The sequence below is a fragment of the Stenella coeruleoalba genome (assembly GCF_951394435.1).
Source record: "Stenella coeruleoalba genome assembly, chromosome: 14".
Classification (NCBI taxonomy): Eukaryota; Metazoa; Chordata; class Mammalia; order Artiodactyla; family Delphinidae; genus Stenella; species Stenella coeruleoalba.
The window spans coordinates 79,771,022-79,796,341 of NC_137160.1; the positions used below are offsets into that span (position 1 = coordinate 79,771,022).

Genomic DNA, 25,320 nt, shown 5'->3' on the forward strand with positions numbered 1-25,320 from the left:
TTGTGAGTTAATGGCGTTTAATAAGGGACATTCCCTTTGGCTTATGGTTTGTGTCTAAGCTGGTAGGTGGAGTGAACTTCTCTTCTTGAAACAAAAAGAGATGAAACGGATAATTTAATTAAAAGTTAAATCTAGATGGGTGGCACATGTACCCCCATTCCTTTCTCCTGTGCCCAAGGCAGACATTACTGATGGATCACAGCACTCTTTACATTTGAGCCCAGACTTGGTCTCAAAAGTCCTCTCAATCCATCACTCCAGGCAGCTACCATTGATTAGAGTTGTTAAACAGGATGTAATTTATTTGCCATCTATAAATTACAAGACTCCAAAGGAGACTTTGGTATCTATAATATGGCACCTTGTTAATCCAAAATGAGGGAGAGAGTGTAAGAGACCAGCAGGAGAACAAACCTCACTCAGATCCCTTCATAAATGAGGCTGATCTCAATCAGCAAATTTAAACAGTTGAAAAATTGTTGTTGACCTCTGACATTTACTGACGGTTCTCAATGGCTTCTGCGTCTCATCACTCTACACCCAGGACCTCCACATCCGTAGCCTATAGCCCAGAACTTTTTCATTTCCAACTTTAAGCCTGATTCTTCCCACTGCCCCCTCCCCGGACTTGAGACTTGCCTCAAAGCCGCAGAATTGTTTAACATCATGGATTTATATGCTGGTCAATACTTTGGAATGCAGGCACAGTTAAGCCTTCTGAATGGTACCTTATGAATCATTCAAAGAAGACCTTAGTTCCCCCACATTACATCATCCCCATGCCCTGCAGCCAGCGGGTGGACATTAATGAGTTCCCAGCATGTTCCATGAAGGAAAGGGCTTGGCCCCGTGTCCTTAGCCCAGAAATGATCAACAGAGCCGCACACCCAAAGGGTAGGACACTGCTGTGGGCTGGAGGAACCTGGCTCGAGTTAATTGCATTTTTATCATCTTGAACGTGACCCAGAGGCTGTACCTACTTTTTCTTTGTGACTGGTATCTTCGTGTGTCTTTGACACCTCTAGTTAACTATAGTTCTAGGGCAAGTCTTCTTCTCTGCTTTTCTTGTACCACTCTCTACCGAGGGTGGAGATCTTTGCTTAATTTCTCTCGTTATGGCTACGGCTGCCTCAGAGGATCCCACATTAAGAAGGAACTCAACTAGAAGACCATGTTTTCAAATTTAAGCATCAAAATATCTTGAACCCTTGAACCTTTTGTTACATGAAGGTTTGCACAAAACTCTGTTTTCTGAAATCCTTTCCCAGGTGACAGGCAGTGTTCTCAGGCTTATAGCCAGGCTTGGAGGGTTCACACAGTATAGTTGAAAGTGCACTGGCTTTGGAGTCAGCTGTGGGTTCAAATATTGACTTGACCAGTTATTACCTGGGTGGGCATGAACGAATCAGTTCACTTCTGTAGAGCTTGGTTTCTTTATCTATGGGATGCGTTGCAGGGATAAGAAGTCTGCTTCACATAGTTGTTGGGATTTGCGGGGGCAGGTATGGGTGAAGAATGTAGGAGTAGATCGATAAAAGGTAGTTGTTAAAAAAATAAATAAAGAGGTAGTTGTTGTTGTCTTTAAGCTGGTTGTCCTGAGACTATCTGCAGATATTCAAGGGCAGCAATGAAGGGCATGAGCTTTGGAAGCAAAGAAACCCCGTCCTGTCACTCATCAGCTGAGTGACCTCAGCCTGGTCATTTTACTTCTCTAAACCTACTTCTCATCTGTAGAACGGAATCAATGCCTTCTTTCAAGGATTTTTTTGGTGAGGACGAAATGAGACAATGTGCGTAAAATCTCCTGTTCTGCTTCACTTCCTTCCCTTTGCTCCTCCAGTGACCTGAAAACAGAGGCAAGACCAAGGAACTCAGAGTCCCACCCAAGTGTGACAAGCTAGAAGACCTCAGGCTGGCATCTTCCGTTCCCTAGACATCAGTGGTCTTGGACCATGCAAAAACATGCTCCTTACCATTTCAGGGGAAGCCTGCATAGTACAGACAATATATGCTTCTCTCCTGTGGGCAAAAAAAAATGATTTAACTCAGTTCTGCACCACCCTACAAAACTTTTAGGTAAATAGGTCCTAAGGTGAATTTACCTTATTGATTAAACGTGTGCACGTGCACACAAGCGTGTGTGTGTGTGTGTGTGTGTGTGTGTGCGTGTGTGTGTGTGTGTGTGTGTGTGTGTGTGTGTGTGTGTGTGTGTGTGTGTTTAAGAGACAGAGGAAGAAAAAGAGACGGTCTGTTATCTAAAACAAAGACCTCACACTATATTTGGCTTCCCCAGAGCTGGGAGGGAACGGAGGGGATATTATGCAGGTCAGAGTTTGTTTCATTTGCATCCCTTTTTTTTTTTTTTACCAGAGGGAGAGTCTATATCAGCTACATTCAGAGAGGAAATGCCAGGAGATAAAATACTGACAGTGAGTGACAACTGTTACTCTTCCATCATTTTCAGTATCACTGCAGTAATGCTGACCTCAGTCCCCCCAAACCACGGGCAGAGGGAGCTAGTGGTTTTAGGAGACACCTGGATTTTAGCTCTTGAAGAGAACAGGTCACCTTCTCCAAAGTTTCCCCTTGTATGTTGAGCTGAGCACCCATCCTACAAGATGCACTATGAAGAAAAGTGTTCTGTGGTCCCCTATGTTTGGAAAATGCTGTGAGCTATATCCCCACCTCAGAGATTCCCAATTCACAGTAGAATTTCAAAGTTCTGTAAAGTTCTGTAGTAAAGGAGTCTACTTAAACGCACATAGCTCAGCATCGGCTGATTTTTAAACCATGGACTTCCATTTCTGGCTACGTGGCAGATTAGACACCGTGAATGAGGGAAAACGACTAGATAAAAGTCTGGATATAAAATCCACTGATGTTTAGTATGTGTCGCAGGATGGGTCACTAGGGAAGCAGTCTCAGATGGAGACGTGTGTGCCGTGGTCTATTGGGGGGTGCTGTCAGGCAGTGGAGGCCCAGGATGGTGCAGCGTCGCCGGTGGGTGACACAGGAGTCCGCACCACCGCTCACGCACCTTAATTGTGCCCTCTGACCCTGCTCGTGCCTGATTCCAGGTGTACCACTTCCATCTTATGATGGGTTATAACTGGGATCATAACTGTGTCACAGGGAATGTTACATGTGCCAAGAGGCTCTCTAGCTCTCACGCTTCACCTTGCATCGGTGATTACCCACGCTCACTCTTTTATTACCTTCTCGGGTGCACCAGTAGACCCCGCACAACAGCCATCTAGCTCCACAGTCTTTGTTACCGTCACCTCCTCCAGACCTCTCAACAGCTTGAGATGTTGCACCAGCCCGTGCAGCGCCGCCCGCGGGTGTCTGGTCCCGTCTTCCCCGCTGAGAGTGCTGACAGCTGCACTTTCCGCAACCTACCAGGGCCACTCACTACTGCACCTCCTGCCGGAGACGGGATGGGTGGCTTGCTGGCCCGTGTTTAGCACCCCGCTCTTCAGTGGGGGAAAAAATCTTGATATGTCGTATTTACTCATTTTTGTGGTGTAGATACTCCCACCATAGCCAGCCGCAAGCTGCTAATGTGATGGCACTGAATGTGCGGCTGGGAAGAGATGTCCACAGTCCACGCTCACAAGCTGGTGTGGCTGGGCTCAGCACGCCGCTGGATCAGGTCCTCGTTGCCAGGTGGATGGTGGTGAATCCAGCTCCAAAAGTCCATCTTATTTTTGCAGATTATATTCCATTATAGGCTCTTACAAGATGTTGGGTAAAATTCCCTGTGCTCTACAGTAAATCCTTGTTTATCTACTTTATGTACAGTAGTGTGTACCTGTTAATCCCATGTGCCTCATTTGTCCCTCCCTCCCCTCCCATTCCCCTTTGGTAACCCTAAGTTTGTTTTCTGTGTCTGTGAGTCTGTTTCTGTTTTGTATATAGATTCATTTGTAGTATTTGTTAGATTCCACATATGTGATATCATATATTATTTTCTTTCTCTGTCTGACTTATTTCACTAAGCATAATATTCTCTAGGCCCATCCATGTTGCTGCAAATGGTAATATTCCATTCTTTTTTTATGGCTGAGTAATATTCCATTGTATATATGTACCACATTTTTTAAGCCAATCCATTAATGAGCACTTGGGTTGCTTCTGTGTCTTGGCTGTTGTAACTAGTGTTGTTGTGAACATTGGGGTGAATGTGTCTTTTCAAATTAGAGTTTTCATTTTTTGCAGATACATACCCAGTAGTGGAATTGCTGGGTCATATGGTAGATCTGTTTTTAGTTTTTTAAGGAACCTCCGTACTGTTTTTTATAGTGGCTGCACCAATTTACATTGCCACCAACAGTGCAGGAGTGTTTCCTTTTCTCCACACCCTCTCCACCATTTATTATTTGTAGACTTTTTGATGATGGCCATTCTGACCAGTGTGAGGCGATACCTCATTCTGGTTTTCATTTGCATTTTTATAATTATTAGTGATGTTGAATATTTTTTTTTTTTGATGTTGAATATTTTATGTGCCTATTGACCATCTGGATGTATTCTTTGGAGAAATGTCTATTTAGGTCTTCTGCCCATTTCTGACTGGGTTATTTGCTTTTTTGATACTGAGTTGTATGAGCTGTTTGTATATTTTGGATATTAACCCCTTGTCAGTGGCGTCGTTTGCAAATCTTTTCTCCTGTTCTGCAAGTTGTCCATTTGTTTTGTTGATGGTGTTCTTTGCTGTGCAGAAGCTTACAGGTTTGATTAGGTCCCATTTGTTTAGTTTTGCTTTTGTTTCTATTGCCTTGGGAGACTGATCCAGAATCCCACTTTGGAGTCTACTTCTGAGGATCACTCTTGCACCTAACTGCTGTAGGTCAGTTTCCCTGGGACAGACTCTGAGATGGAGATTTTCGTGCAGGTTGTTCATTGGGAAGTGCTCTTAGGAGCAACACCTGTAAGCAAGTAAGGGCAGCAGGATGGGCTAAGAAGCAATCCCAGCGCAAACTTCAGATGATCCTGCAGGGAGCTCTGGAGCTGGGATGGCCATTCTGAGATATCCCAGCTTTAGAGGCAAGAGGACCAGACCTTTGTTCTTGGAGGAACCAGTTGCTGAATGCAGGTTTCCTCTAAGGAGGGGCATACCCTTTATTGAAGCAGCTCCTTTTATTTGATGACAGATCCCGGGAAAGAACTCAGCTATGAGCCCTCAGCAGACACCAGCACCTGGAGAAATGGGGGCCTCTGTCTAGAAGGGGGATTCTGGGTGGCCTACCCCAGCATCCCCTGGAATATGTGCCCAGAAATAAAAGCTTGAATAACAAGAAGAGAGAGGTTATGAAAACACAACTGAACTGACAGTGGAACGTTTTGTCCTCATGCGCAGCCATCCTAAATTAACATCCCACAGATGTGGTAGCGTTGACTGCCACACTCAGTTTGGGAATTGATCATCTAGTCTAAGGCCCCCATGTCCCAGGTGAGGAAACCATAGCCCAGAGAGAGGAATTGCCTTGTCCAAGATCACAGGATGTGTTAATAGCAGAGCTGGAACTCACATCTACTCTAGGGCCTTTGTTCCATGTTGTACTTCTTGCTTAATGTGTATAATTTTGCAATTTTGTTTAGTTATTTGAATAATGCCCATTTCCACCACGAGATTAAAGGCTCCCTAACAACCGGGGCCATATCTCTTTCTCCAAATATATTGTCAGTGTCCAGCACAGTGTCTGGAATGTACTTGGTGTTTATAAATACTTTTGTTGAATGAATGAATGCATGTTTCAGAATCCCTCTGGCTTTCTTTTTAGGCATCAGTCTGAGGGGACAGGGGGAATGGAAGGTGGCGGGATGCATCCTGAAAAGATCAGGGACCCAGGCTGAGCCACGAGGAAACCTAGCTCAGAGCAGTAAGCACAGACCCATCATGTGAGTCCATGCAGGCTCTGAGCCAGACTGCTGGGGTTCAAATCCCAGCTCTGTGGCTTACAAGCCACATGGTGGAGAACAGCCTTCCTAATTTCTCTGATTCCCCAGAGTAGAGACTGCAAAAATACTTTCTTCCTCTCTCAGGGATCTTGTGAGGATTAAATGAGTTAATAAAGCACTTAGAACAGTGCCTGACACATGGTAAATACTTGATAAATGGTAGCTGCGTGTGTTACATCCTTCATGTTCCCCAAGTGCCTGTAGCTATTGTGCAGTGTGATTATGATCCCGTGGATTTCTCCCTGTCCCCAGTCATGGGGCTACAGGCAGAGCTCAGCACGAGATCCAGCATGTCACACCCAATCCCAGATTCTGAATCTCAAAGGTCCGTGTTTAAGGGACCATTGGAGCAAATCTGATAGCAGGTAGGAGCGGGGAGTGAGGATGGATAGTTTGTAAGTGGAGGCTGTGCGAATGCAGCTGTTAGTGCTGGATTTTCATATTAATTTGAAATCTCTTCCTATTGGGATTGTTCAACAAGCCATTATTCTAATGGACGTCACCACAGACTGTACAATAAAGCACTAACCCACCACTTAGCGCAAATGCTGCCTGCATTAAGCCCTGTAATTTTTTTTGAACTTTTTATTGAAATATAACATAATACAGGAAAGTGCACAAATCATTAAGCCTACAGCTCAATAAATTTTCACAAGATGAACACACCCCTGGAAGCCACACCCCATCAAGAAAAGGAACATTACCAGGCCCCTCAGAAACCTCCTTGCGGCCCTTCCAGTCACTATCTCACCCCAAAGAAAATCACTCTTCTAGGACTTCTAGGACTCACACTTCTAGGACTTCTAGGACTTCTAGAATCACATTTCTAGGACTTACATTTAGTATCTCCTGTTTTGAACGTTGCGTAAGTGAAATTGTACGGTTGGCACTCTCATCGTATCTGTTTGTTTGTTTGTTTGTTTTCCATTGGACATTGTATTTCTGAGATTTATCCACACTGCCTCGCAGAGTTGGGGTTTGTAATCCTTCAGTTTCTCGGCAGTGTCCATTGTGTGAAGGTAGCGTAACATACTCGTTCTGGGATCGATGGGCATTTGGGTGGTTTCCGCTTTAGGGCTATTAGGAAGAGAGCGGCTGTGAACATTCTTAGGCATGTTGTTGGCTGAACGTGTGTGTGCATTTCTGTTGGGAACACACCTAAACGTGGAAATGTTGGCTCTCAGAGCTGTGTAGGCTCAGCTGTAGTCAATGCTGCCAAACAGTTTCCCGAGCCCTATGTTTTAAAGAACTTCTAAAAATACACAAAGAAGATGGTTTAGAAAAACTGGAAAATATGGAGACGTAGATATTAATAAGTAATAGAACCACACTCAATTTCATCACCTAGGAATCATCCCTGTTCATATTTTGGTATGTCAACTTTGATCAGTATTTTTATATATACGTGTGTATTTTTTTACCAAAAAAAAAAATAGAACCATTTTGCATATTCCATTTGGTAACCTGATTTTTTTATTTAGCAATAGATTGTGAACATCTTCCATGTCAATAAATGCACATCCACAATTTCATTTTTTAAACGTTTTAGTATGAAAATATTCAAGTATCTGTATTTGAACAGAACAATACAATGAACTTCTGTGTACCCATTGCTCAGATCAATGATTATCAACTTATAGTCAATCTTGTTTCATTTACACATCATCCTCCCCTATTATTTTGAAGCGTTTATCATTTTATCCGTAAATATTCAAACAACTATCTAGGAGAAGGACTAGAGAAGGCTAGAGAAGAAGAGAAGGACTCTTTTTAAAACCATAACCACAGTAATATTATCACATCTAAAACAAATAGCAATGTCTTTAATATCAAATATTCACTCAAATACAACCATCTTAATGGTTGTATAATATTCCAGTGTAAGAATGTAGCATAATTTATCTAACCAATTTCCTATCATTGGACTTCTTGGTTGTTTTTGATTTGTTCTCCTGTTATATAAACAGTGCTTAGATGGACATCTTCGGAGTTACATCATTCTAATACTCTAGTTCCATAAGATAAATTCCTAGGGCATGCAGCTTTAAGGTTCTTGACTCTTAGCTGAAGTCCTCTAGATTTATACTGGGTTTCAGTTGCTGAAAAGAGCTAGTTCATAAATGCTTGAAACAAATGAGCTTTTCCCATAAGAAATGAAAGCAAAGCAAAAAAAAAAAAAAAAATACAACAGGGTGTAAAAGGTTGACAATACCTCAGACATGACTTTTTGCCCTTTTCACCTTAGCATAGTCATCAGAAGCAAAAGAGCAGTTTATGGAGAGCAAAATGAAAACAAAAAATGGTCATGAAACAAACCCTCCCCCCAAGTTTACTGGCAATGTCCAACTGACCCATAGGCAGACCCAGTCTGCATCTGCGAGATCATTTCAGGATTCTTCACATAAAATCTTTGTCTTACTCAGTATACCCTTTAATCCCAGCCCCTCCACAAGGGATCGTTCTGATGGCTTGCACTCGGATGAGCCCAGTGCCAAAGACTATAATCCAGTCACCTCTGTCAATGCAAGGGAAAACTTCCATTTGTTCTCTGCAGACTATAGCCTTTGACCTCGTCTTCTTCTGGATCTTCTCTGTAATATTAACTGACGCTTTGCAGTTACGATTTCACTTAAAAGTAAAATAAAATAAAATTATATTACAAAGTCAGAAACCTCACAGGTTCGCCAAGCGCATCTCCGAGAACCTGTACGGTGCCCAGGAGCAACACTTAGGATGCCAGGCCAAGAACCAGCCTGCAGCCCACTGTGAGAAAAGTGACGCTCGGTCATTGGTCCAGCCCACGACCCACAGGAGTACAAAGCAATAATAACAATAAGACAGCAGGCAGTTCAAACTCTGTTATTCCAGAATTAATGCTTGTAAGTATATTTCAGCAGGCATACATTTCCTCATGGCCCTACTCCAGAAGTGCATAAGAACAAGAATCATCTTGAAACCCAGTTTTCCAGTCACCTGCCCTCCCCTGATCTACCGTATTGACAGGTAGTATATCATGGCTTTTGGAACCAGCCTGAATCCCGGCTCCACCACTGACAGACTGTTTGAATATAGGCAAGCTACCTAATCTCTCTGAATCTCATTGCCCTCCTCTGTAAAATGAGGATGCTAATAAGACTGCGTTGTGACGGGTAGATGAGTTAAGATGCATATGTCTGGCACTTGGATTGCATGTGTTAAACACACATACAAGAAACACAGTATTCCTGGTGGCTGGTGTTTATACCTCATTCCAGCTGCTTGACCATGCCACTGGGATTCTGTCCATTCCTTTTTTTTTTTGAAAAAAGACACGTTTATTCAGCATCGTGATCAGACTATTACATTTAGCAATCAACAGCATGGGCGCAAAAAAAAAAAAACTACATTAAAACCCTTTGTTGGAATGCTTTACACTTTCCACAGAACAGAAACTAAAATAACCTGTTATACACTTAGTCACAAATATAGTGTTTTTTGCCCGTACACATGAGTATTGTCTAAAACATGTCTTCTTTGTAGCAGCCAGGCCCTGCCACCGCTGTGCTTGGCGGAGTTCACAAATCCATTGTAAACTGCAGCTTCCCTGTCACTTCTCTGGCTCTCCTCTCCTGCTAAGCTTTGTTTCCTGGCAGTAATCAAAACCTTCTGCCACTGCCGTAGCTACTGCTGCTGCTGGAACCGCCATAGTCACCTTGGTTTCGGGGTTTGGCAAAGTATTGGTCTCCGCCACCATAGGGGCCAGAACTTCTGCCTCCAAAGTTTCCTCCTTTCATGGGTCCAAAATTTGAAGATTGATTGTTGTAACTGCCAAAATCGTTGTAGCTTCCACCACCTCCAAAATGGCTTCCATCGTTACCAAACCCATTATAGCCATTTCCACTGCCACCATAGCCACCGCCACCGCGGCTGCCACCAAAGCCACCTCGGCTGCTGAAGTCTCCTCCACGACCAAAGCTGTCACTCCCACCAAAACCCCCTCCACGACCACCACCAAAGCTTCCAGACCCACTTCGACCCCTTTGGCTGGATGAGGCACTAGCCATCTCTCGCTTAGATAGGGCTTTCCTGACTTCACAGTTGTGACCATTCACAGTGTGCTATTTCTGAATGACAGTCTTGTCTACGGAGTCATGGTCATCAAAGGTTACGAAAGCAAAGCCTCTCTTTTTTGCCACTGCCTCGATCAGTCACGATTTCAATCACTTCAGTTTTCCCATACTGTTCAAAATAATCTCTTAGGTGATGTTTGTCAGTGTCTTCTTTAATGCCACCGGCAAAAATCTTTTTCACAGTTAAGTGAGCACCAGGTCTTTGAGAATCTTCCCTTGAGACGGCCCTCTGGTTCCACAGCTCTCCCATCCACCTCATGTGGCCTTGCATTCATGGCCGCGTCCACGTCCTCCACAGTGGCTTATGTGGCAACCCCGAAGCCCCTGGAGTGCCTGGTGTTTGGATCCCTCAACACCACACAGTCTGTGAGCGCTCCCCACTGCTCACAATGGCTCCTCAGACTGTCGTCGGTTGTTTCAAAGTTCAAACCTCCGATGAAGAGCTTCCACGGCTGTTCGGGCTCTTTGGGTGACTCTGACTTAGACATGATGGCAGTGGAGACGGGGGGGGAGACGTCAACGATGCTTACTTGGCGGCGTCCACGGGCAGAAGAGCTGTCCATTCTTTAGGAGAGATTTTCTTATCACCTGTGCGGGGACCCGGAGTTTTCTCATTCCTATCTGATTGGAAGGAAAGTCGAATTCTGGAGAGCATACAACTAAGAAGCTTAGGGTGCTGTAGTTTGTCCTTTGCCTTGAGAGACAAAGAGCTAGATAATTTTCAGACATTGTTTTTAAGATTAAATTAGTACACAGAAAGCATTTAGAATATGAGCAGCTGCATCATAAGGACCATCTCTTTTTTAGCATAGAGAGGCTACAAATTTAAGTCACACTTCTTATATTTTTCCAGCTAGCCATAGGAGCCATCACATGGATTTTTCACAGGAAGTCAAGTATCTCCCTCTAGGAGCTTCACCTCCCCCTTGAAATGTCTAATGAATAGCTTTATTGGTTACCTCCCACACCCAAAGATGGAGGGAGAAAATTGGTGCTGTGTCCTCCATTGCCCCTCACTGCCACAACGTGTCGCTGTCGAGAACAGGTCCTCGAAGCTCTTAGAGACCGTACTAGCCGTTCTTCCTGACGTCTCACTGATCCACACCATCATAGCTCTCAAATCCCATAGTGTTTGATTAGGAACCTTCCCCCAGACAATCAGGGCTACCTGCATGTGAGAGGTTACCTTTAGGGGCTCCAAGATGCCTTTTCCCTGATCAATCTGAGGGAAGCCACCCTAGTGTATAACCGTAGAGGTTTTCTGGGCTTTTTCTTGTTGAAAAACGTACAGAGAGATGAGCACAATTTTTTTTTTCCTATTGAGCAGCCCAGATACATCCCATAAATCATTTCAATAGATGGACAGTAATGTGGAATGAGACATTTTCCCAAAGTCAAACCTCATCACAGCAGAACACTGCCATCTCCCTTGGGATTAGAAGGACCCCTTACAAACTTACTTACCTGGACTTTATCTCCCCAAAGTTTCCCATGGAAATGAGAACAAAGCAAGAATGCTTGCAGAAGCACTTTTCTGCCCTGAATTTCAAGAAAATGCAGGACAGTCAGATCAAACAGGCTGAGAAGTGCTGAGAATGATGTTTCAGCAAGTTCCCTTAGGTTGCATATGAGGCAGACAGACGGAGTTTTGAGGGTCAGGAAATTCTGACTGTTTTGGCGCTGCTCTGTCAGGCCCATGGGTACCATTTAAGGAAAACGCATGTCCTGGCCCTTCAGCACATCTGACTGTGTGTTTAGCTTTAGGAGTCGTTCTGGGTCAGATTAGCTCCAAACAAGAGTTTCCTGGCAGAATGTGTGTGCAAAGTAAAAGAAACCAATTAGAACATTGCTTTGCAAGACAATCTTTAAATCAGAAGAGCTTATTCGGGAATCCATTAAATAAAGCCAAATCCAAACAACTAGTGAAGGCAAGAACCTGGATCTCCATCCCTGCCCTGAAACAGCCCCAAATGCACATTAGCTGAAAAGCACCCTTTAGATCCAGTGAACTTTCTCTGAAGGTCTCCTACTACCCATGCAAGGACGGGGGTGGGGAAAGGAGTGGTGTATGTTCAGAACAGGGCTGCCCCTTTGCACAGTTCCAGGGACTACCATTTGCAATGTATGTTTCAGGGTGAATGGCACCCCCCAAAAGCTCAGTTTGTAGAATACAATGTTAATAGTGGGGTTGTACCATTGAACAGCACTTTATTGATAGTTATACAAAGATAAAAATAAGAGCTTCAAGAGCTCTCAGACCCTGGGGCCTGGGAGCGGGGAAGTGTTGGAGAAGGGATCACAGGCCACATTATTGGTAAGAGTGTCTATGGTGTTTTGCAGACTAGATACCGCCTTAAAAAGAGTGTGTTTGGACTCATTTGCCTTTTCCCTGCAATACCTCTGTGGTTCTTTGAGTTTACACCCTTAGGAAGTGTTTGGTCTAGAAAAGTGACTAGGAAACCACCAGGTAAAAAGGATATAGAGTTGGGGGAGGGATCCCTGGCAGGGAAAACAACACGATCGCAGCCAGGACAGGACCTGGAAGGTTGGGTGACTGTAGACACCTTTTGCTAAGTTCCTGCTCTGTCTCAGACACTGGGCTAGGGATTGATGTAAGGCCATCTCAAATGTGAGAGGAAGATGAGAGTTTAATCCTGGGATCGGGTAGTAAACAGAACATCTTTCAAACCGAGGCAGCTCAACAGACCCTGGGTAAATGGGGGCCGGGGTTGGGGGTGTGGGCTGACCGTGGTCCTGAACAGAGGTTTTGCATCTTCCGGGATCTCTCTCAATGTCCCATGACAAGGACAAGCTGTGGCAGACAGCCACCCCACGTCCAGGAGGCCATCAGAAGCTGCCCCTCCTGGCGGCAGGCAAGACCCAAGTTGTGAATTGAGAAGGGAAGCCTTTCACCACACACCGCCCCCAGCAACTGCACCGCGCCTCAGACCCCTGCAGTTTCCCCTCATAGTGACACTTAGCGAAGAAGCTGTTGTGAATTCCTGAACAGTTCTTGTTCTCCAGCAGGTAACCCCCACCATCAGTCAAGCAGAAGGACACGGGTCAGAAGCTCACAGGCTTGTGGTCTTGTGCCTGATTCCATCGTCTGGTGTCTGTTTCAAAATGATAAGCCGGTGGTTCTCTGGAGATTGCCAGTGTGCTCCAGAAAAAGCCTATGTTTCTCTGGTGATGCATGTTTTCTGTCCACACTGACTGGTCCATGAACAATCCTTCCATCCCATTTAGTCATTGAGCACAATAGGTGGTAATGGGCATTGTAGGGTGGGGCTTACATTCTTTAAAAAACAAAAAAAATACTCAACCAGTTTATCTCAGAACCGAAAACTGATTGCCGAACTGCCTCCTTTTTTCAGGTGGGGTAAGTTTCTGTGTGTTGATGGATGGCAGGAGAGGGCAGTGGTTAGGAAAACTACTATATATAAAATAGATAAGCTTCAAGAATATATTTTACAGCGCGGGGAAATATAGCCATTATTTTATAATGACTTTAAGTGGAGTATAATCTATAAAACTACTGAGTCATTATGTTATATACCAGAGACTAATATAAAATTGTAAATCAACTATACTTAAAAAAAAGAAAGAAAAAAAAAATGTCAGTGACTCCTAGATTCAGACAGAACAGAGTGGAAGTCCTGGCTTTGCCACCTTCTCATTGTGTGACTTTAGGTAGGTGGCTTCATTTCTGTGAACCTCAGTTTCTCTGCCTTTGAAATTATAGTACCTGCCTTGCAGGACTCTTGTAGGGATTAAATGAGATAATACGTGTGAGGCCTTGGGGCCCTGCCTGACACTCAGAAAGTGCTCTGTAGGGAATGGCTATCATTAGGGTAATTTTCACAGCCTAATCCTCCCCAGGATTTTTGCACTCAAGGATAGTTAGCTTCTTCCACACCCCCTCCAAGTTCTAATTTGCTTCTAATATGATGGGGTAAATAGACAAAAGGCGGGGTGGGGAAGTGAGGGGAGCAGCAAGAGGCACATTACACTCCTTCACAGGCCGACTTGCCAATCTGCCCTTCCCGACGAGGTTCAGAACTCCTCATCGCAGTTGCCTAGAAACCAGAGCTATGGGGGCTTCTGCTCCCTTCCAGAAGTCGCCCTAATTGGGATGCATATGGAACGGTTTGTTGCCACTTGGCGAGTTTTTATTCTTCCTCTTCCAGAAGGGATACATACATCTCTCACACAAATGCTGACTCACATTAATTAAAGAGTAGCTCTGGGCCAAGGCACCTTTTAACCACAAAGGAACCAGTGGGGACGGCAGCCTTGCTCAGCGTCCTCTGACAAAATGACCATTTTAGGTTGCTGTCACTGTGCTTACATTTCAAGATGTTTACAAGGTCTGAGATGGATTTTGGAGGAGGATGGTGTGTGAGAACAAGGGTGTGTGTGTGAGAATCGTGAGGTCACAAAAGCTTGCAAAGTCCATGAACTTGTGCCATCAGTCAAAGCACACGTGTGCCTATTGTGTGGCCTGGTATTAAGGGATGGATCTGTGTTCCTCTGAGGGGTTTAAGCACCGCTTGTGGTCACTGGGCACAAGGTAGGTCAGAGACCACATTACGAGCTAAAGAAATAACTTTCCCGAGAGGCACATGGGGAACCTGTTTCATTTGATCACTTCTTCCAGAACACCGCTATAGTCTGGTTCCCAGATGGAAAAAAAATAAATTTCAAAGGCATCCCTTTATCTTTGTCCTGTTCGGATGATTCAGCTTCTGCACAGACGGTTCCGTACACCCACTCCACCCAAAGAGAATGCGAATGTGCCACATCAGAGTAGGGTTGCGCCATTGGTACGTGCCCCAAAGGAGGTGTGTATTTAATTCAGATTAGAGATGCAAGAATTTCAAATGGTTAGTTATTCAGGCAACAGATATTTTCTGAGGACTCCCCATGTGCTGGTTCTGGGGACGCAGAAAATATTTAGAAATTGTCCCTGCCCTCTGGGAGCTCCGTCTGGTAGTGGGGGTAGGAGGAGGGCGTGCGTGGACAGAAACAAGTCAACCGGCAGTTGAGGGCAGCACATACCAGAGGTGCCTGCTCCGGCACAGGAAAAGCAGAGGCAACTTCCACACAGGGTGGGGTTTATACCTGAGTAAGTTCTAAAAGATGAGCAGAAGTTAGCCAGGTGAAGAAGAAGAAAGGGCATTCCGAGCAGAGGGACAAATGCACGAGATGAGGCAGAGCATGGCTGTGCAGCATGATGGTGTTGCATCAGGGGGGCAAGGAGGAGGCTAAGGGGGTGGGACAGGTCCAGCTCGCGCAGAGCCCTGGAGGCTGTACTGGGAAGCCTGGAGACGATGTGCAACGTTGGAAAGGGTTGGAGAGGAAAAGAGTTCCAAGATAGGGAGGCCAGTGAAGAGGGAACGGCGGGGGAAAGGCAACGGCAGCCTGATTTCAGGGCATGGCATCCAGGATGGAAAACTTTTGTTACTTAGCCCCTCAGAAGTTTAGAGCCCCGAGACAAAGCAGGGTGGAGCCAGGCCAGATGGTGGGGAGCTGCGAGGACAGCGGAGTGGTGCACTCTCCCTAGGATGTGCATCTTCACGTTTCAGAAGCTGACTCTGTTGCCTTACCAAACCATCAGGGGAGCAGTGCGAAGAGGCAGGAACATTTGAGTCATTACGTTGCCAAGACTTTTGGACTCCAAACCCCCAGCCAAACACGTCATGCCTTTTTCAGTTCCTTGAGTGGTGCCTAAGGTGGCAGAGGGTTTAGCAGAGAGCGCATAGAGATTCACAGAGGTACAGCTGTTTTTGCATCTTAATTTTACTCGTCACCAACTTACCTATGTGTGTACCCAGTTGTGCTTTGTTGTACAGATTGTACTCTGACTTTCTAAAAAATGCTTTCACATCTAGTTCCTCATTTTTCAGCTTTCACAAGTCAGATAAGATAATACTATCTCAAAAAGACAGATGAGGAAGACAGGCTCAGGTCTGGATACGAGTCCAGACTCCACGGCACCCCGTCTGGGTGACCTTGCATAAGTCACTGAACCTCTCTGTACTTCAGTTTCCTCACTGTGAGATGGGGCCGTAAGACTGCTAATTGCTGCCTTGGAGAATTGTTTTAGAAGTTAGAGAGATTAGTAACTTTAAAGCCTTTTCATAATTATTGCCACGTGGTAATTATTGATGTTCTCGTGGTGATGGCAGCCGTGATAGAGGCAGTGGGGTGATGCCTATCCCTAAATCAGTAGGCTAACTATTCTGCCTAAATCACACAGCCAGTTAGTTGTTGGTAGAATTAGAATTAGAACCTGGCTTCCTAACTGACCTTAATGTCCCACTTTCGCCCAAACCCGTCGGCCTCGTGACCATCGCCTGTCCTCAGCCGGTCTCCCAGGCTGGTGTGGGCTCCTTACATTCTTCTTTCCATCTCTTTCTCCTCCTCTTTTACCTCTTTGTCTTCCTTTCCTGCTTTCTTCATTTTCTTTTTTTTTTTTTTTTTTTGCAGTACGCGGGCCTCTCACTGTTGTGGCCTCTCCCATTGCGGAGCACAGGCTCCGGATGTGCAGGCTCAGCAGCCATGGCTCACGGGCCCAGCCGCTCCGCGGCATGTGGGATCTTCCCGGACTGGGGCACGAACCCATGTCCCCTGCATCGGCAGGCGGACCCTCAACCACTGCGCCGCCAGGGAAGCCCCTTCATTTTCTTTAGTGAAGGTCTGAGATAGAGGTGAAATAAAGGAAGAACCCAGAAAAGAAAACCACTTAAAATAATTAGAAGGTCTCTGCATGTCAATTTTTATTCAGCAGAGCAGAGGTTAACTCCCTGGCCCTTTAGCTTCATAAATTTCATTACTTGACATGACAACCAAGCGTTGATCCTACCACCACTACGTACAGTGGATTCACAGACCTTTATGAATTACTGTGTCATGCAGTTGACCGAACCCCAAAATAATTGTGGTCTAATTAGACTGTTCTTGCCGCTACCCTCAGAGGAGAGAAACTCCTAAGCTTGACACGTGAGCCAAGTGCCGCTTCCCAGAAGCCTGTGGAGGCTCGGAGCCAAACGGCCGTCCTGTGTGCAAAGCAAGAGAGTTGTTGTAACAGCAGTCATTTATAGCTTCATGGAGATGATGATGATGATGAAAACAGTGGTTGTTACCATTTATTGAAGATCTCCGATGTGCCAGGCATCATGCTAACTGCCTCACATATATGGTTTCAACAATATCCTGGGAGGGTATCAATTTATCCCAATGCTACAGATGAGCAACGTGCATCTCAAAGAGGTAAAAATGACTCACCCGAAGTCACAGACATTGAGTGGCAAGGAAGCGATGAGCAGTTAAACCTAGAAGAGACCTTTTCTAAAACCAGCGCATTTTCCTCATGCAACACTTTGGAGTCAGGCTACCCGGGTTTAAATTCCAGCTCCACCAGTTACTAACCTCTGGTCAGACTACTCCTTGACCTCTATGAGCCATGCTTTCCTCGACAGCAAAATGAAGAGCACTTCCTTCATAGGGATGGTGTGTGGATGCGAGGAGAGAGCTGCACATCGAGAGCCTAGCTCAGTGCCGCTCAGGTCATTACTGTGCACCTCCTGCCACCACCCCAGACAGTACCTGCTTCTCTCCAGCTGCAGCCACTCCCCTGGGCCCCCAGCCTTCATTCCTTACAGGCTCAGACCCTCCTGTTGTGTGTTTCCCAGATGTTCAGGCACCCTCAGGGGAGGTGCTCCCAGACCTACCTCTCACAGAACAGTTTCATGCTTGAAAGTTTCCTTGCCTCATTTCCCATGATCCAAAGTAACCTCTCCTAATATCTTTCCCTAGTCCACGGCCAGTGATTTAGCCAAGATGGTGGCATTTCAAACGTGATAATCATGACAGTTTAGTCAAGGAAAAAAGAGACAGAGACAGAGACTAAGAGAGATTGTCAGTTGGGGTCTATATTCAGCTGCTTAGCAAACAGAGTCCTGAAATTACCATGACTTAAACAAGGTAAAGGCTTACCTCCCTCACATAAAAGAGGTTTCCCTTCTGGAGGAAGTACCCAGATTCCTTCTATCTTTTAATCCACTATCCTTAGTGTTTGCTTCCACCTGCAAGGTTTCCTCATGCTCACACAATGGCTACTGGCACTGCAGACATTGTAGCTAAGTTCCAGGCAGCAGGAAGGAAGAAGAGGAAAAAGGGACCAAAGGGCATATGCCTCCCAGCTGTGTTAACCTCCTTTATAGAGTTTTCCCAGAAGTCCCTCCCAACGATTTCCTCTTGTACCTCACTGGCTTGTCCTATCTGCCAGGGCAGCTGGAAAATGTGGCTTTGTTTGTTGTTGTTTTGTTTTGTCGACTTTTTATCTAGATATTTGATGTCCAGGATAATGTGGTCTTTACTAAGGAAGCTCAGGAAATGGCACTTTCTGCCATTGGGAGAAAGGGCGAGAGGTAGGGAAGGAAAACCAGTAAATGCTGACTGCCTGCTCTGTATCAGGCACTGTCTTCAAGGAGTCTGCATTCTAGTGGGAGAAGCAGACAAGGAATTAGGCAATTGCTATATAGTGTGGCGAGTGCAGTGACGGGGAGCACATGGACACGGGGAGCTGTGAGGGCACAGAGGAGGCACTTGACCTAGCCTAGAGCTGGAGGGAAGGAGGGAGTAGCAGTATTGAATGGTCAACAGTTGACAGTTTTTCCAAAGCCTTGGAATCAGCAAGTGAAAAGGGGGAGGAAGTGCTACAGGAAGAGGCAGAATCATAGGATTCTGAGGGGCAGAGAGATACAAATGAATGACTGGATGAGTGGGGTATGTTGCAGGAAGGGGGACCCCTCTCCAGGGCCCGAGAGTCGGCTCTTGTCTAACACTTGGAAATGAATCGTCCGAGGAGACACACGTGCTGAGAAAGCAAAAGATTTTATTGAGAAGGGGCGCCCGGGCGGAGAGCAGCAGGGTAAGGGATCCCAGGAAGACTGCTCTGCCACGTGGCTCGCAGTCTCGGGTTTTATGGTGATAGGATTAGTTTCTGGGTCAGTCTCTGGCCAATCATTCTGACTCGGGTCCTTCCTGGTGGCGCGCGCATCACTCAGCCAAGATGGATTCCAGCAGGGAGGATTCTGGGAGGTTTGTAGGACATAGGGACTGGCGTCTCCTTTTGACCTTTCCCGAATTCTTCCGGTGGGTGGCGGCTTGTTAGTTCCGGGTTCCTTACCAGGGCCTCCTGTCGTAAAACAACTCACGCAAATGGTTACTATGGTGCCTGGCCAGGGTGGGCGGTTTCAGTCAGTGGTTCCCCTAACAGTTAGAGATAAAGCCCGAATCTTAGAGGGACTTATTGCCATGGGAAAAAGTCTGAACTTCATCCTGAGAGCAGTGGGAAGCCACCGAAGGGTTTGGAACACTCTGATGGGAATGAGTCTGCATTTCAGAAAGAGCCCTGTGACAGCCAGGTGGACAATGGATTGGGAAGGAGAAAGACCAGATAGGAAGCTACTTAGAGTAATAGATGGTTTCTGGCTAGGGTGGTGGCAACAGGAAGTCAGTCTAGTGACATTTAGGAAATAGAGTGGACATCACTTCATTATGAATTAATGAATATGAAGGGGATGAAGGGGACAAAAGCAATCTCTCCATTTTACAGGTGAAATGAATTGTATTTTGCCACTAAGGTCACTTCTGGATAGCAAAGGAAGGCTGGCCTGTGGCCAAAGAAAGACTCTAGGCCGTGCCTTCTTCCGACTCAGACAGCGTCTGCTAGGTGCAGGTGCGCTGTTTGCCCAGACCTCAGAAATGCCACATGAATTTTGCAAAGGAGCCAGAGAGAATAAAACTGAAGCAGATAAAGCGACTTCTCCCTTGCGAGTCAGTTTTGCTGTGTCTTTATCACAGTCTCAGTAGCATCTCTCTTCCATCTGATTAAAAGGAACCCTTGAACTGGGCCTCGTCTTTGGGCTGAGTCATTCAGACAGGAGAGAAATCCATCTGAAACTTTTGATCTGAGAGGTGAAATCCTGACTTGGCGAATCTCCCATTGTTAGGCATTACAATTAGCAAATAACCCAGGGAGAGTAAAGAGATGTTCAGATGTGATTTAATAAGAATATAGTTGCAGTAAGCACTCCGAAGATGTTTGCAGTCAATTGGCTGTACACACGATATGCTACCAGAGCAATCTTTTGTGTATGCAGTTGACCTTTATCTCTGGCAATCTTGTCCTATAAAGACGAGTGAAATCCTCCATTGCAAATCATTGGCCCTCAGGCAATGGCTTTAATTTGCATGCTGACAAAGATATTAACTTGGGGTGGGGGTGGGGTGTTGGTAACGCAACATGTCCTTTTGTCTGAGAGGTAGTTCAGAATCTGTGTCGTGCCTGCAGTTGACTGAAGTTCAATTACTGTAATAAATGTATTCCAAATTCCATCTCAATTGCATTTGCATTTTAATGAATGATTCTCACCTTCTTGTCCATTTGGCAGCCAGGCAGATTTATTAAGTTATTGTATAAACAGGGCATTCTAATGCGGGAACTTAAATGCAAAATATTTGCTTGGTGCGTTTGTGCTAGGGCTGGGTTATTAATTTGCCTGTAGGGGTTGCCTGAAAATTCAAGAATTTCAGGATAGTGTTTCAGATCCATCCCTCCGTTCCATCGCGTTTGCCCTCTCCTCCTCTGAAATCGATATGTCTGGGTGAGCTGACAAAGCAAGACGTGAGCCAGCCAGATGAAATGGGTTCTCCAAGCCTTCAGCCTCCACAATCTGGGAAGAAACTGTTTTATTTGCCATTATTGGAAAACAGTAAAATTTGTTAAGTGAAATTTTCCCATGTAGGCAATTCCCTTCTGCGAGAGCAGAACATCCCTGAAATCGGATATTGCCAGGAGTGTTTGTTCATTTTAATGTCATGCTTCCTCCCCCATGGAAGCTCTCCTGGCTTTATAGTCCCATATTTCTTGCGGACAGAGACAGAAAATGTGAGTGAAAACCAGCTGGACGCAGAGCAATACTACCATTAAAAGTTGTGGTTTTTTGTTTTTAAGTACATCTGGGCTGTTGATTTTTAACAAAGTGATTTGCGGTGGTTAATCCCATGCCCCCCATAATAGAAAGGTGGAACGTGAATTTCTTTCGCTGCCTGTCAACTCTCCAGTACTCGCAGCTTCCTGCAAGGCCCCTGTGAAGAGCTGGGGCTGTCTGTTTTTTTCCATGTTTCCTCTGGGGCCCTGGGGATGGAGCTGCTGATTCAGGTAATGGGAGACTCATGACAAGCAGAGTGCCCTCAGAGAGTGAGAATGGCTGCTACAGCTGTGCTTGAAGAACTTTCTGAGATGAATTGACTGCTAGTGTGTGTCAAAGTTTTATTTCAAACTTGTAGGAAGGGAATTGGGCTTCTAATAAAGCCAGTTCGAAGATTTCTTTCTGGAAAGAGTATCTTTTAACAGAAGGGAGAGGACAGCTAGACCAGTGCAACTCAAACTTATATGTGTATATGAGTCATCTAGGGGTCCTGTTAAAATGCAGATCCTCATTCAGGAGGCGTGAGGGGGGCCCAAGATTCTGCATTTCTAACAAGCTCCTGTATGTTGCTAATGCTGCTGGTCCAGGGCCCACACTTAGAGTAACAAACAGCTGGATAGCATCACTCAAGAGTAGGATGACTAGTAAAGATTAACAGCCTTGTTACAAGTCTGGCAGGCCAGATGTGGGGGTAAATCTAACACCCCAAGAAGGACTCTCAGTCTCATCAGAGAATATCAGAAAATTGCTAGATACTTCTCTGAAGGGGCTGTTAATTACCTTTATGTTCCAGGTTCTGTTCCAGATCATCTTTTCTCAGGTCTGAGGCAATTTCTTTCCTAATGCCATATTTTATATCGAATAGGCACATTTTTCCCCACATTTTAACATCTCTGAACTGGAGATGCAGTGTACAATCATGTCTTAATCGAACTGGCATGGATTTTTCCTTCGTTGTGGTTCATAAAATAATGTCACCTCTTATAACAAATGATGTATTGGTCAGCGATTTTCACCATAATGCTGTGTAACAAACTATCCTAAAACTCAGTGACTTTCAATGAGTATTTCTTCCTTGCTCATGTGTGTGGGATAACTGGGGTTTGGCTGATTTAGGTTGAGATTAGCTGGGTTCAGGTCTGTTCCATGCCTTTCTTATTCTTCTGGGTTCAGCGAAATAGTGGGGTTTTTTTTCTTGTCATGGACCCAACTGAGCAAGCTTATTTCAAGCTTCTTTTCAGGTCGTATCTACTAACACCCCATTGGCCAAAGAAGTCATATGGTGAAGTCCAAAGTCAGGATGCTGGGAGAACATTCACCGTCTGAATGTAGGGGATGGGGGAGGGAGTGAGTATTTGCTGAATGATGACCTGATCTGCCACAGGAGGTGACTTGGATTGGGTAAAACATGCTCTAAAGGAGGAAAGTGTAAGCCACCAGCTTCTCTTCTGTGGGCCTAGAGGTGAACTCTGCACAATAAGAACAGCCCAGAGATGCATAGACTCAAAGCTCTAAAGCTTCCTTCTGAGTATTCTTGTGTTTGCAGCATGCAGATGGAGAGAGAAATTCTGGAATCATCCCTGCTGGCTCCCAACCCTTGCTTTGCTACTTCCCAGCTACTATGACCCTCATCGTTTACTTAACCTCTTCCCTCTATTTTCTCAACTGCAGATCACACCACCCTCTCAGCACTGTTAAGCGAGTTGACAGTAATAATTGTAGCGCCCAATCATTGAGTCCTAGGTACTAGGCACTACACTAAACTCTCTACACCCACTGTCATTTAATCCTCCCAACAGCCCTTTGAGGCAAGAATCACTTTTTTCCTCGTTTGGAGATGAAGAGGCTGTGGTTTAGAGAGGTTTAAGACCTGCCTAAGGGAGTGGCAAAGTAGAGACCCCATCCAAGAGGCTGGCCCCTCCGAGGCTTACCACTGCGTACACTGGCCCTCAGGTCTGAAGGTGCTTGGGAGTGAAACCTGCCCCTTCGGTGTGGCTCAGCTCAGCCCCACTGAGACTATTCCTATTGCCATATTGCGAATGTTTCATTCATCAGCTCACACAGGCTGATGAATGTACAGAGAACACATGTCCCTTAAATGTGAAAACCTACCCGCATGCATTGGTTAAGAGGAAGTGGCTTTGGGTAGAGGAAACTTTCCATTTTATAATCCGCTTCTTCCTCCGTTTGCCTGGCGCAGTTAATTATTTGACTCCCCATCGTTCCTCTTGCCACGTTAGCCGTGGGAGTTTTACATCACGGAAAGCAGTGAACAGGAGGCCCCGGGTGAGTGGATTTAAAGATGAAGACTGCTCTTCCCTGCAAATAGCTCCCTTCAGGCGAATAGCCTGGTAATCAACAATAATGATGAAGAAAATGGAGGGAACATACAGGGAATTAAATGGGGGTTTGCTAAAATACTAGGCGTTTTTAAATGGGCCTCTGCAGTAACAGGGGAGCACTTCACGGTGCACGGAGCGAACACTCCGCAGCCTGAAGTTCCCAGAATAGGCTGGTGGGTCTGACCTGAGGGCCCAGACAACCCCTGCCCACCCCCCCCCACACCACCACCTCTGTTCATCTCTCAGCCAGGTCTTTCCAGAAGATCTAACCGCTAGGAGTCCAGCTGCCTTGGTTGAAAGGGGCTGCAGTTCTACCAGAAAACTTGCTAGATTCCTCAAATTACCAACACCAACTCCCCGATGCTTTTCTGTGAGTCAATCAGTAAGACAAGCATTCATCGCTACCCGCATCTAGAGGTTTGTTGCAGACTTCGCTTTTCACAGTGTCGTCCCTATACAGGTCCTTGAAAGAAATCTCTTCTTCTTCCACCAGGAATGGCTAGGCATCACCTGAACAGCTGTTTCAAAATCTCATGGTCATGAGGAATCACATGAGGGATTGTGTTTCCCTCCTTGTGCTGGCCACTAGGATGCTGAGGGCCAAATCTGGGCACTAGCTCATGTATCGTGGGTTTCGATACTTGTCTTACCTGATACTGTTTTCTTATTTTTTCATGTCTCCTGCCCTTCTCACTTTTAAAATTTTCTGCTCGTAATCCTTTTTGGCATAAGGGCATAAAGAAGTCAAATAAATCTCTTAACAACCTCTTAATTTCTACTTTTATAGAAATAAGATAACTTAGAGGCAGAGGTGAAGACTGTGAATTCTTTGAGGATGTGTTTGCCTTTGTAGTGCCAGTGCTTGAACAGAACCGGACACATCATAACTGCCTAGAACAGGATCTGACACAAAATAGGTGTCCAGCTCAGGGCCTGGGACATAATATTCAGGTCCCTTTTATTTACTGTGGCGTGACCTTCAGCCTGTCACTTATTATAAAATTAATTTTTTTTTTTGCGGTACGCGGGCCTCTCACTGCTGTGGCCTCTCCCGTTGCAGAGCACAGGCTCTGGACGCGCAGGCTCAGCGGCCATGGCTCACGGGCCCCGCCGCTCCGCGGCATGTGGGATCCTCCCGGACCGGGGCACGAACCCGCGTCCCCTGCATTGGCAGGCGGACTCTCAACCACTGCGCCACCAGGGAAGCCCTAAAATTAATTTAATAAGGATTTCGTTAACCCTTGCAGTCAAAGCAAATAAAGAGTTGGGCTGTTGCATGAGTGTAGGCTTAGATATTTGATCATGCTGTAACAGTTTACTAGGGCTGCTGGAACAAAGTACTACAACCTGGGTAGCTTAAACAACAGAAATTTATTGTCTCACAGTTCCAGAGGCTAGAAGTCCAAGATCAAGGTATCAGAAGGGTTGCTTCCTTCTCGCGTCTGAGAGGGAAAATCTGTTCCATGCCTCTCTCCTAGCTTCTGCTGATTTGCGGGCAATCTTCGGCATTCCTTGGCCTGCAGAAGCATTGCCCTGATCTCTGCCTTCATTTTCACATGGTTTTCTCTCTGCCTATGTGTCTGTGCCCAAGTTTCCTCTTTTTATATGGACACCAGTCATATTGGCATAGGGACCCACCCTCCTCCAGTATGACCGAATCTTAACTAATGACATCTGCGGTGACCCTATTTCCAAATAAGGTCACATTCTGAGGTACTGGGGGTTGAGACTTCACCCTATGAATTGGGCTGCGGGGTGGTACACAATTCAGTCCATAACACCTGCATTTCAGGATCTAGTTGGTTACAGTTTCTGCAGGGAAAGACAAAGGCTTTTGTTCAGTTACACAGTGAAATCAGAGCGCAAAGCCCACCATACTGCCTGGGTCTGCTCCAGGTCCCTGGAACC

At 45.6% G+C, this 25,320-nt stretch overlaps 1 protein-coding gene and 1 pseudogene across 9 annotated transcripts in view; one reads left to right on the forward strand and one right to left on the reverse strand.

The window, feature by feature from the left end:
• The window catches only part of CCDC60 (coiled-coil domain containing 60), a 265,864-nt gene that overhangs the window by 180,535 nt on the left and 60,009 nt on the right, over positions 1–25,320 (forward strand). The gene's annotated exons all lie outside the window — the stretch shown is intronic.
• On the reverse strand, positions 9,597–10,558 carry LOC307196641 (heterogeneous nuclear ribonucleoprotein A1-like; annotated as a pseudogene). Its single transcript has one exon. The product of its transcript is annotated as a heterogeneous nuclear ribonucleoprotein A1-like (transcript).